This window comes from Rana temporaria, chromosome 1 (genome assembly GCF_905171775.1).
Source record: "Rana temporaria chromosome 1, aRanTem1.1, whole genome shotgun sequence".
Taxonomy (NCBI): Eukaryota; Metazoa; Chordata; class Amphibia; order Anura; family Ranidae; genus Rana; species Rana temporaria.
This window is the reverse complement of record NC_053489.1, coordinates 579,166,478-579,179,552: the sequence shown is the minus strand read 5'-3', so window position 1 is coordinate 579,179,552 and position 13,075 is coordinate 579,166,478. Positions and strand designations below refer to the sequence as shown.

Here is a 13,075-nt window from a genome sequence, read left to right as displayed (position 1 = left end):
TTAAGGAATATTTATTATAGCAAAAAGTAAAAGAATATTGTTTATTTTTTTTTTAATTGTCGCTTTTTTGTTTAAAGCGCAAAAAATAAAAACCGCAGATGTGATTAAATACCACCAAAAGAAAGCTCTATTTGTGGGAAAAAAAGAATGTCAATTTTGTTTGGGTGCAATGTTGCACGACCGCGCAATTGTCAGTCAAAGCGACACAATGCAGAATTGCAAAAAATGGCCCTGTCATTGAGCAGCCAGATCCTCCGGGGCTGAAGAGGTTAATGCCAATGGTTTAAATTATCAAAATGTAAATCAGCCAGTGAAGCTCGGCTTAAAGTGAACCTGTGATTTACCGATTTATTCAGATGAATAAAGACAGACTGGAACTGCCATGTATATAAATCACACTATCCTTACTGACTGCTGCCTAAATTGCCAATAGCTAATCAGTCCATGCATTTTTACTTAGTTTACACTGGCATGATTATAATATCTGAAGCTATTACCAAAGATGCAAAGTAACTATTGTTTGTTGTTGGTAAAATGTAGAATACCAGTCTCATATCTGTAAGATTAGGCACAACTCAGCTAAATTATTTTTATATTTTTTTAATAGGAAAGAGTTAGAGCCTCTAGCTCTAGTCCTGCAAAGGGAACGTGCAGGGACGCCGTTCCCACGCGTTCCCGCAGGACTCGAGCCCTGGTTACATAGTTACATAGTTAGTCAGGTTGAAAAAAGACAGAAGTCCATCCAGTTCAACCACAAAAAAATAAAAATAAATAAATAAACAAACAAAATAAAAAACACAATACAATCCCATACGCCCAACTCCATACCCACAGTTGATCCAGAGGAAGGCAAAAAAAAACAGCAGAGCATGATCCAATTTGCTACAGCAGGGGAAAAAATTCCTTCCTGATCCCCCGAGAGGCAATTGGATTTTCCCTGGATCAACTTTACCTATAAATGTCAGTACTCAGTTATATTCTGTACATTTAGGAAAGTATCCAGGCCTTTCTTAAAGCAATCTACTGAGCTGGCCAGAACCACCTCTGGAGGGAGTCTGTTCCACATTTTCACAGCTCTTACTGTGAAAAAATCTTTCCGTATTTGGAGATGAAATCTCTTTTCCTCTTGACGTAAAGAGTGCCCCCTTGTCTTCTGTGCTGACCGTAAAGTGAATAACTCAACAACAAGTTCACTATATGGACCCCTTATATATTTGTACATGTTGATCATATCCCCCTTATTCTCCTCTTCTCAAGTGTGAATAAATTCAGTTCCTCTAATCTTTTCTCATAGCTGAGCTCCTCCATTCCTCTTATCAGTTTGGTTGCCCTTCTCTGCACTTTCTCCAGTTCTCCGATATCCTTTTTGAGAACTGGGGCCCAAAACTGAACTGCATATTCCAGATGAGGTCTTACTAATGATTTATAAATTAAAAAAAAAAATCTATTCAAATATGTTGATTTGTACTTAAAGGAAACATACATGGATATATACAGAAGCTGTCAATGCAAAGTTTCCATTCTAGAAATATTTACTGCTCCAAACTTAATCGATATTGGATGTCTATTTTCACAACACTTAAAGCGGGAGTTCACCCATTTATTAAAAAAAAAAATGTTTCCCTTTTTTTCCCCTTAGATTCCTGCTCGTTTGGTCTAGGGGAATCGGCTATTTGTTTTAAAATATGAGCAGTACTTACCATTTTCGAGATGCATCTTCTTCCGTCGCTTCCGGGTATGGGTCTTCGGGAGCGGGCGTTCCTTCTTGATTGACAGTCTTCCGAGAGGCTTCCGACGGTTGCATCCATCGCGTCACTCGTAGCCGAAAGAAGCCGAACGTCGGTGCGGCTCTATACTGCGCCTGCGCACCGACGTTCGGCTTCTTTCGGAAAATCGTGACGCGATGGATGCGACCGTCGGAAGCCTCTCGGAAGACTGTCAATCAAGAAGAAACGCCCATTCCCGCAGCCCATACCCGGAAGCGACGGAGAGGATGCATCTCGTAAACGGGTAAGTACTGCTCATATTTTAAAACAAATAGCCGATTCCCCTAGACAAAACGAGCAGGAATCTAAGGGGAAAAAGTGCCCTCTAAGGGTGAACCCCCGCTTTAACACAGCTTGTTCAACCCATGTGTCTTTAGACCCCAACATTTGCTCTCCTAGGAATCATCCCAGAAGAAACCCTCCCTGTTGAAATGCATTTAATGTGGACGGAATCCTTGTTCCTGGCCCGCAAACCAATTTTGCAGAAATGGATCTCACCTACATCCCCAAAATCTTACCAATGATGTGAATATAAACATTGGGGATGTCCTAAGAAATTTAAAAAAACTTGGCCCCTGTGGTTATCCACTAATCAGTCCACAAACCCCTCCACCACCCCTCTTCAGCCATGATAACCGAATAAGGGAAGATGGTGACTGTCCTGCCAATCACATGTGGTTTACAATATATGCTTGTTTAAAACTGGAATATAGAATAGGATATTACATATCAGTTATCTGTTGAAGGCCCTGGGTATGCCTCTCGCTATACACAGTTTGTAAAAGTCTTAAGTAATGTAGACTTATGGGCCCGGATTTACATACATACATCGGCACATATTTATGCCGCCGTAGCGTATCTTTTACGCTACGCCGGCGCAGCGCACAGAGGCAAGCACTGGATTCACAAAGCACTCGCTCCCACTCACTCTTAGGCCCCATACACACGATAGAATCCATCCGCTGAAAAATCCCAGCGAATGGGTTTCAGCGGATAGATCCTATGGTGTGTACACTCCAGCGGATCTGTTTCCGCGGATATTTATCCCCTGGGATGGATTTCCAGCGGATAAATATTTGATGACATGCTATCAAATCTATCCGCTGGAATCCATCCCAACGGATGGATCCGCTGGTCTGTACAGACTCACCGGATCCATCCGTCCGAAGGGATCCCCCGCATGCGTCGTAATGATTCGACGCATGCGTGGAATTCCTTATATGACAGCGTCGCGCACGTCGCCGCGTCATAATCGTGGAGACGGCGCGACACGTCATCGCCAGAGGATTTCGATTCGATGGTGAGTACACTCCATCGCATGGAAATCCGCGCAAATCCTCGAGAGAATTTATCCGTGGAAACGGTCCGCTGGACCGTATCCGCGGATAAATCCTCTCGTGTGTATGGGGCCTGAAAGATACGCTGGGTTTCCTCGGCGTAAGCCAGTGTAGGTGGAAGTGGGCATGAGCCATGCTAATGAGGCGTGACCCTATGCAAATGATGGGCCAAGCGCCATAGAAGTACTTAAAATGAACGGCGCATGCGCCGTCCCGTGGCCGCATCCCAGTGCGCATGCTCAGAATCACGTCGGAACAACTGCCTAAGATACGTCGAATCACTGCCTAGGACGTGAACGTAACCTACGCCTAGTCATATTCACGTACAACGTAAACGACAAAAGATACGACGGCTTGTGTTCCCTGGTCCATACCTTTGCATGAGTTGCGCCTCCTATATGGGGAATAACTTTACGTCGGACGTACGACTTACGCAAACCGCGTATATTATGTGCCGGGCGCAACTACGTTTGTGAATCGGCATATCTCCCTCATTTGCATATGTGCATAGAAAATCTATGGGAGCGGCAAATGCGCCCGGCGTAAATATGCGCCCACGATACGACGGCGTAGGCAAGTTACGTCGGTCGTAGGAAGCTTATTTTCAGGCGTATCTAGTTTTGTGGGCACGGCACACAGATACAACGGCGCATATTTACACTTACGGGGCGTATCTTGAGATACGTCGGCATAAGTGCTTTGTGAATCCGGGCCATGGTATGCACAATCACTGTACTGTATATCTTTTACACTATATCGTTTGGTATTGTTTTTTTTTTGTTTTGTTTTTTTAACTGAGACATCTGTTGTATTGTTTATTATTGTCTAACTGTAATTATTAAAAGAAAACTTTCAATAAAAATTACCTGGTAAAAAGAAATATATATATTTGCTACCCAGCTGTCATGTTCATCCAATGACTACAATACTTTCTGTAGCCAGGTGATGGCATAACGCTCATTGAGTAAAAACTTAAAGCGGAGCTCCACCCTATTTATCAACATTATCTTAGTCAAATAGTATACCCGAATGCATTACAGAAAGGATGTTTTTTTTTTGTGACAGTACCTTTGTTTTCACCATCTGTCACTTGGCTTCCTGTCTCTCTTGTGCGGGTAGATTGCGGGTAGTTCGTCATATCCTTTAACCGCAATGTCTCCTGTGAGCTTTTGTCATTGCTCCCAGGATGAGTTATCGTGTTATTTCCTAAAACGGAAGTGACGTAGCTGTAGCTCTCTCCAGACCTGAGCTATGCTTTGTACAGTATTTATCACCTGGGCTTTGCTCACCATAACAATGGAGCGGTAACTTTTGATTACGACGCCGCCTGTTGTTATGACAACCCGGAAGCTGACGTCCCTGCCCGACGGAACAAGCGTGAATGCTGATGCAACAAGGAAATGAGTGCTTGTGGGCTTCACAAGCCCACAAGCAAAATGGAAACAGCGGTACTGGGAGAATATAAGTTTGAATTCCATACGAAATCGGAAAGCGGAGGACTAAAAAAAGGTAAAAAGTGAGTACTGTTTAAGTATGACATTAACCAATTAATGACTACAAAAAAATAAAAAACGTATGGCCGTGGGAGATCCGCTTTAAAGTGGGGTTCCACCCAAAAATGGAACTTCCGCTTTAAGTGAAGGTGACCCCCTGGCATGTCATTTTTAATGGGGGGAGCGCATACCAGGGTTGCCAACTTTCCGTAAATTTACGAACAGTTTGTAAAATCCGTACATTTTGCATCTGTCCTTGAATGTCCATTATGGACATGTAGGCTGAATGTCCATAACTGACATTCATGGACAGATGCGACATTTATGGATTTTACAAACTGTTTGTAAATTTACTGAAAGTTGGCAACCCTGGCGGATACCCTCTTTTAGGGGCATCCAGCTCCCACTTCCTCCCGGGGCTCCGTGGCGCCAGAAAGAAGTTCAACTCTCCCCCCTCCCTCAATGCAATCTCCTGGGACACATCACCGGTCCCAGAAGATTGCCTAGCCAATCACAGCGCGGCTTGTGCCCGGCTGTGAAGCCACAGCCGGGCGCCCACAGTCACAATGCCAGCGCCGAGGAGGGGGAGAGGAGAGGGGCTTAGTTTGCCCGCATCGCTGGACCGTGGGACAGGTGAGTGTCCGATTATTAAAATTTAGCAGCTACACTTTTTGTAGCTGCTGCTCTTCTGGGCAGAACTCCGATTTAAGCCCCATACACACTATTAGATTTTCTGCAGATTTTTGTCTTCAGATTTACCAAAACCATATAATATGAGGTCAAACCTTGTACTCTATGTTTTGGTAAATATGAAGACAAAAATCTGCAGAAAATGTGATAGTGTGTATGGGGCCTAACTGTTTGCATTGAATACTCGGAAAAGCAAGTACCAACATGTCGGCACATTAAGGCCCAGATTCTCAAAGAAGTTACGCCAGCGTATCTCGAGATACGCGGAGTAAGTGTATATATACGCCGGCGTATCTATGCGCCGTACCCACAGAACCAGATACACCTGAAAATAGGCTTCTTCCGACCGGCGTAACATTTCAACGCCGGCGTAGCGTAGGCGCATATTTATGCTGGGCGCATCTTGCGCTCCCATTGATTTCCTATTCAAATATGCAAATGAGGGAGATATGCCGATTCCCGAACGTACGTCCGCCCGACGCAGGCTACGCGCGGTGCACGTAAGTTGTACGTCCGGCCTAAACTTGCCCCTCATAAAGCAGGGGCAACTTTGCACCAAACGTGTGCAGGTCAGCTGGAGAGCAGCTTCAGCAGCACCGTTACGGACGAGCTGAGAAACCACACGTGGAGGACAACACATCTGTATGCCAACATGCCAGGGGCAGGCATGGTCATAGCTATACTAGTGTGTGCCCAGGCGCGTAGAAGGAGGAGGGCACGGGAGAGGATATACCGAACGCGGAATAAACGTCTTTGGCATGGGGGATTCGGAGGTGTATCGCATCTTCAGATTCAACACTGATGCCATCCTGGATTTAGCTACAACCCTGCAGGATGACATCACCAGCCAGACACACCGCTCACATGCAGTGCAGCCACTGGTCAAGGTCCTGGCAACACTGCATTTCCTCGCCACTGGATCTTTTCAGCGTACAAGTGGAGTTGTGGCTGGGATGTCACAAACCAGCATGAGCAGATGTGTGCACCAGGTTGTCCCCGCAATCCTCAGACGCATGTCCCACCACATCATCAGACCCACCCAGGAGCACCTGCGGAATGAGGCAATGGTGGATTTTGTCAGAATTGCAGGATTCCCACGCACCGTGGGGGCCATTGATTGCACACATGTGGCACTACGCCCCCCCCCCCCCCGTGACACAGAGCACATATACCGCAATCGGAAGCACTGGCATTCCATCAACGTACAGGTGATAGCCGATGCCCAAGGCCTCATATGGCACGTCCGTGCCAAACACCCAGGGCCCAGCCACGACAGCTACATATACCGTCAAAGCACCATCCCAACAGAATTTGAACAGAACGTGTACGGAAACAGCTGGCTGGTTGGTGAGTGACATGGGTGTAAGGCATAACTGTCCGACCCCATGATGCAGACATCACGAGGGGCACATGCACGGCTAACATCCTCCTGTCTTTTCCCTTCCAGGTGACTCTGCATATGCACTTGGGCCCCATCTCATGACTCCATTCCGGGATCCCTAAACCACAGGAGAACAAAACTACAATGCTGCACACATACGTACCCGTGGAGTGGTGGAACGCACATTTGGCATCCTGAAGTCCCGTTTCCGATGCCTGGATAAGTCCGGGGGGACCCTGTTGTATTTTCCAAACTTTGTGTGCCAGATCATCGGTGCATGTTGCATTCTGCACAACTTTGCTGAGAGAAAGGGCCTGGAGATTGACATACGTGATGACCTGACCCCCGAACCAGACAATCCCCCCCTGCCCGAGGATACCCCGTCTGCTGAGGGAAGAGCAGTCAGAAGTTGTCTCGTGGAACGTATTTTTGCACGTCAAACACACACACATTCATCATGGCACAAGGAGAATGCACGCATGCACACCAATGTGGTCCATAGCACACACCCCACATCACATTGGATTAGCCCAAGTCCACCAAGCAGGACTTGGGAGCAGCAACGCCACGGCAAGGCTCCAATTATGTTGCTGACCATTCATACCACATTCACACGGGTCGTGGGGATAGATTCTCCCCAACGACGGAGGGTGACACCCCTTTGCTGGCAGGAGTGTCACCCCCCCACATTCACACACCAGTCACACTAATCTGCACGCCTCACCGTGTGCATTATTAGAAACAAAATCATAAAACTATTAACCAGAGCAAAAAAAAAAAACTCTTAACCAGAGCACAAAAGAAACCATAAAACTCTTAACCAGAGCAAAAAAGGAGAGGCTTCAGGCCTGGCATAGGGGGAGGGACTTGAGGGAGTGGGTGGGTTGGGGATAGAGCCAGAGGGACTAGAGGATCGGAGGCTTGACGTCCGGGATGGACCAGCCGATACGGAGGCCTCCTCTAGATAGAGAGACACCTCCTCACCCAAATGTTCTGCATCCTCCTGAATGACCTCATCACTGGAGGACTGGGCACCACTCCCCTCCACCAATGCCTCTTGGCTTCCCAGGGGGTCAGGGGCAGGATCATCAGACGTGCACCACCATAAGAGCCACAAACAAGCAAAATATAATTGTTGTCCTCTGTCAAAATAGATGTTGTTCTTGTTTTATTAATCACAGTTTAGCCCTGTACACACAGCCCAGAATCTCTTCACAAAAAACTTTGTTTTTCCTGACGAGATTCTTGGCAAGAATCTCTTGCCGGCAGAGTGTACAGACACTCCATTCAAAAGAACCGCTGTTCTTTTGAATGGCACAAACGCGGTGACGTCTTCGACTACGATGAGCATGCGCTCGTCACATTCGATGCCGTCGCCGACATCTTGCTGCACCCTACCTATGCCTTGGAAGCTACCGTGCATGCGTCAAAGTCATTTTGAGATGGGCGGGTTACCATGGAGAGGTAAGTATACACGCGCTCGGGTTTCTCGGCAGGAAAACACTGCCGAGAATCTCACGATGAGAAAATAGAGAACATGTTATTTTTCTCGTCTAGATTCTGGGTAGTTTTCTTGATGAGAAACCTCAAAGCCTCGTACACACGCACGGTTTACTCGGCAAGAAAGCTCTGCTGGTTCTTGCCAAGAAAACTGAGCGTGTGTACAAGGCTTTTCACTTAAATTGGTGTTGTTAATTCCTTGTCAGGGGTGTGTCAGAGTGGTCGATACTGTGTGTGTATATATCTATCTATATATATAAAACTCAACGTGTGTGTGTGTGTGTGTATGTGTGTATGTTACGTACCTGGGTGTGAGCCTGACGCGTGGAGGGAGACCTCCCGTACAACCCCGGCTCGGAGACCACTGGAATGGGGACAGTGGTGGTAGGAGCGCGGTGGGGTACAGGTGCCTGTTCTGGTTGTTGCTGCTGGTGAGATGGGAACCGAGAGACAGGAAGCAGATGATGCAGGTTTGCAGACTTAGTAGATGCAGGTCAGCAGAGCCGAGGATGCAGGTTAGCAGAGGCGTGGATGCAGGTTAGCAGAGGCGTGGATGCAGGTTAGCAGAGGCGTGGATGCAGGTTAGCAGCGCAGCAGGTGCAGGTGGGCGGAGTCAGGCAGGCCGGGTCATACACTTGGAGTCATAGCAGAAGCAATAGGCAGAAGAGTAGTCAGTCCAGGCCGGGTCTTGGCAACGGGTATTCAAGCAGGGAACAGAGCAAGGTCAACAAGCCGGAGTCAGGATTGGAGCAGGAAGCAGAGTCAGGAAGCCGGGTCATACACTTGGAACAGAATGCTTTCAACAGCAACAGGAGCTCAGGGAACAGATGCAGATCAAGCCGCGAGGTGCAGCATCACCACAGTGTCTTTTATAGGCTTGCTGGGCGCCAAAAGATGCGTCTAGTGCGTGCGCATGCGCGCATGCGCGCACGCACAAGCGACGGCTGGTTAGGTACGTTTTGGCGCGTGCGCGAAGGAGCGCGCAACGGCTGCATAGCTGTGTGCAAGGTCCGTGGTTGGCGCATGCGCGTAGGCGCGTGCCGAGGGGAGCGAACAGTACGTCCCTGACAGTGTATGTATGTTCCAGCATCACGTCCAAACGGCTAAAGATATTAACATGAAACTTGGCACACATGTTACTTATATGTCAGCAACAAACATAGGATAGGTGGTTTAACCCTTACCCACCCCCATTTGCCATGGTCAGGGTTTTTCTTTAAAGTCCCATTCAACTCTATGGGAAATACATGTTACTTCATAACTTCCAAACAGCTGTACATATTTCGATAACACTTGGTCACATGTTACTTATATGTCCACTTAAACTATAGGATAGTTAATTTATCCCTTAACTACCCCCATTTGTGAGGGTCGGGGTTTTTGTTTAAAGTCCCATGCAAATCAATGGGAAATGTATGTTCCCACATAACTTCTGTACACCTGGAGATATTTCAATAATACCTGGTACACATATTGTCCAAACGGCTAAAGATATTAACATGAAACTTGGCACACATGTTACTTATATGTCAGCAACAAACATAGGATAGGTGGTTTAACCCTTACCCACCCCCATTTGCCATGGTCTGGGTTTTTCTTTAACCTTCTGGGCGGTATTCCCGTGTGTGTCTCGGGGCGAGATTTTTAGGCTACGATCGGTAACCCCGGAACACACACGGGTTTGCTTCGCTAGATGCAGGAAGAGGTTTCTTACCTTTTTCCCTGCGATCCAGCGATGTCAGCGATGTCTTTCCCCAGTGCACGGCGGCCGGATGTCCGCCCGATGCACTGTGTTCCTCTGATTCCCTTCCCTGCGAGCGTCGCGACGCAGGGGGGCGGAACGGGGGGGGGAACGGCGCGAAATTCAAAAAATATAAATAACACATAGTAAAACACACTGACACAATTGGCTAAAAATTAAAAATAAATTACAGTGACCTTTGATTGCCCCCCAGTGCTTTCCCCAGTGCCCTGTCTGCAGATTGACTGTACCTGTACTGTACCTGTGTCTGCAAACTGCACAGCGATCATGGCAAAGCGCACCTGTACATCAAAATCGCTATGCGACCTGCTGCAAAACAGCGACAGCGACAGCGACAGCGATACGGAATCACTTGCGGAGGAGCTGAGTGACAGCGACGCATGGCAAAGTTCGTCATCAGACGCAGAAAGTGATATAAGCGACGATCCTGTGCCCAGCGATGTGCGGACTTGGTGCGCAATTGATTGCGGTGATGACCACGTAGCGCCCCCAAGATTTCCATTTACAGGAGCACCTGGGATAAAAGTGGACGTTGATGACAATCCCCTGGAATACCTCCAACTTTTTCTGACCGCTGAAGTGATCGACAAAATAGTTATTGAGACAAATCGATACCAAGAACAAGAAGCTGCGACTCCTCAGCGATTTTCAAGGCGCAGAAAATGGGAGCCTGTAACCAGCGAGGACATTTGGAAGTTTTTGGGCCTCATTATTTTACAGGGAGTGGTGGGGAAACCCCTGCAAAAATGGTACTGGTCCACGAACAAATTATTGGCCACGCCTTTTTTTGGATCCGTGATGTCGGAGTACAGATTTTCATTGATCATGAAATATTTGCACTTTGCAAATAATGAGGACTTTGATGAGCATTCTCATCCAGCTCCAAAGCTGAAAAAAATTTGGGAGGTTTACCAGCTTATTTTGCAGAACTTCCAGCGGACCTATATTCCTGAGCGCGACGTTACCATCGATGAAAGTCTCATGGCCTACAAAGGTCGGCTCAGCTGGATACAGTTCATCGCATCAAAGCGAGCTCGCTTTGGTATAAAAACTTTTATGCTGTGTGAATCCAGCTCTGGATATATTTGGAACTCAGTCGTATACACTGGGAAAGGGACCAAGTTCTGCGAGCGATTCAGCGATTTTGGGATGGCAACCGCTTCAGTTCTGTCATTGATGGAGTCCTTGCTCAACCAGGGCTATTGTGTCACCACAGACAATTTTTATACCTCCCCAGAACTGTACGAGTTCCTTATCCAAAATAAGACCGACGCTTATGGAACCGTGAGGCCTAACCGGCGTAACATGCCGTCAGCATTTCCCAGCAAAAAGCTTGGGAAAGGAGAAGTAGCTGCATGGCAAAAAGGGAAAATGTTGGCACTGAAGTGGCGGGACAAAAAAGACGTTTCCCTTATGAGCACAGTCCATAACACCTCGACCGTCATGGTGCATACCAAAGGTGGCAAGGATATTATGAAGCCACAAGTTGTGTTGGACTACAACCACACGATGGGAGGTGTGGACAGGGCTGACCAGGCCATGACTTTTTACCCTGCGATGAGGAAGCAGCAGAAAAAGTACTATAAAAAATTTTTCCGACATCTTGTCGAACAATGTCTCTGGAATTCCTTCATCCTGATGAAAAAAAAAAGTGACAGGCCTATAGCCCATTCAGACTTTGTGTGGAAGGTGGCAGAACAAATCTTTCTGAAGCACCGAACGCCAATGGCGGTAAACCGATCTGGACGTCGGGCTTCTGGTGTAGTGAACCCTGAAAGACTGACCGGTCGTCATTTTTTGGACCACATTCCACCTACTGAAAAAAAAACAGCACCCTCAAGGATGTGTGTGGTTTGCTGCTCCAAACGCGACGAAAACGAAAGAAAAATCCGTAAAGAAACGCGTTTCTATTGTGCCGACTGCAACGTTGGACTTTGCGCTGTACCCTGCTTTAAAATGTTTCATACCCGAGACGTTTACTGAATAATTATTTTGCACCCTTGTTTGACCCCCCAAAAAATCAGAGTATCTGAATATATTATTTGTTAAGATTTATTGAATAAAAAGTATTGTTATTATTAAATTATTACTTGTTATTATTTATTATATTATAATTTATGATTTTGTGTTTCAAACTTCATCATAGTCTACTAGAGACTCTGGTTTGGACAGATTTAGGTGAGTTATTCCTAAGAATTACAGGCCTGCAATCTAAAACGCCAAATTTCCATGCAAAATAATGGTACCGCTTTCAGCACCTTTTTTCTGACAGAATCATACCGCCAGGGAGGTTAAAGTCCCATTCAACTCTATGGGAAATACATGTTACTTCATAACTTCCAAACGGCTGTACATATTTCGATAACACTTGGTCACATGTTATTTATATGTCCACTTAAACTATAGGATAGTTAATTTATCCCTTAACTACCCCCATTTGTGAGGGTCAGGGTTTTTGTTTAAAGTCCCATGCAAATCAATGGGAAATGTATGTTCCCACATAACTTCTGTACGCCTGGAGATATTTCAATAATACCTGGTACACATATTACTTATATGCCAAATAAAAATATATGACAGTTAAATTAACCCTTACCTACACCCTTATATAAAAGATGGGTATATTTATATTACTATGATTTTCCTCCCCAAAAGGTTAAGATAGGAAGACCGGGCAACGCCGGGTATTCAGCTAGTATATATATATATATATATATATATTCACCTCTTTTCTATTAGCTTTCATTCTGTTTATGCAATGTCACAGGTTTTTGTCTTCCTCTTGTTATTCCAGCAGTTAGGGGTCCTCAATGCTGCTGGTAATACTGCCATGATTATTTTGTGCACCCAGGATAACTGGATGATGCACCCTCAGGGGTATTTCCTGTCCTGGACTTACAGGAAAGGGTTTGAATGCTGCTTGGCATCGATCATCTCCAGAAAGGACCAGCAATGGATCGCAGTGGAATTCTTTTTTTAAATTAAGATGCAGTTGGTTGGACTTGAAGTCAGAGCTTCTAAACTGCAAACTGATTCCAGGTCATTGACCACTGATTCAGCATGACATCCGGGCAACAGGAATTTTCATAAGGTCAGCAATGGCATCCTCAATACTTTCTTGGAATGCATTTTCTTTATAAAGGGAG

The 13,075-nt window shown here is 46.2% G+C and overlaps 1 protein-coding gene across 2 annotated transcripts in view; it reads right to left on the bottom strand.

The window, feature by feature from the left end:
- The window catches only part of LOC120923047, a 140,494-nt gene that overhangs the window by 83,865 nt on the left and 43,554 nt on the right, over nt 1–13,075 (bottom strand). The window lies entirely within an intron of this gene.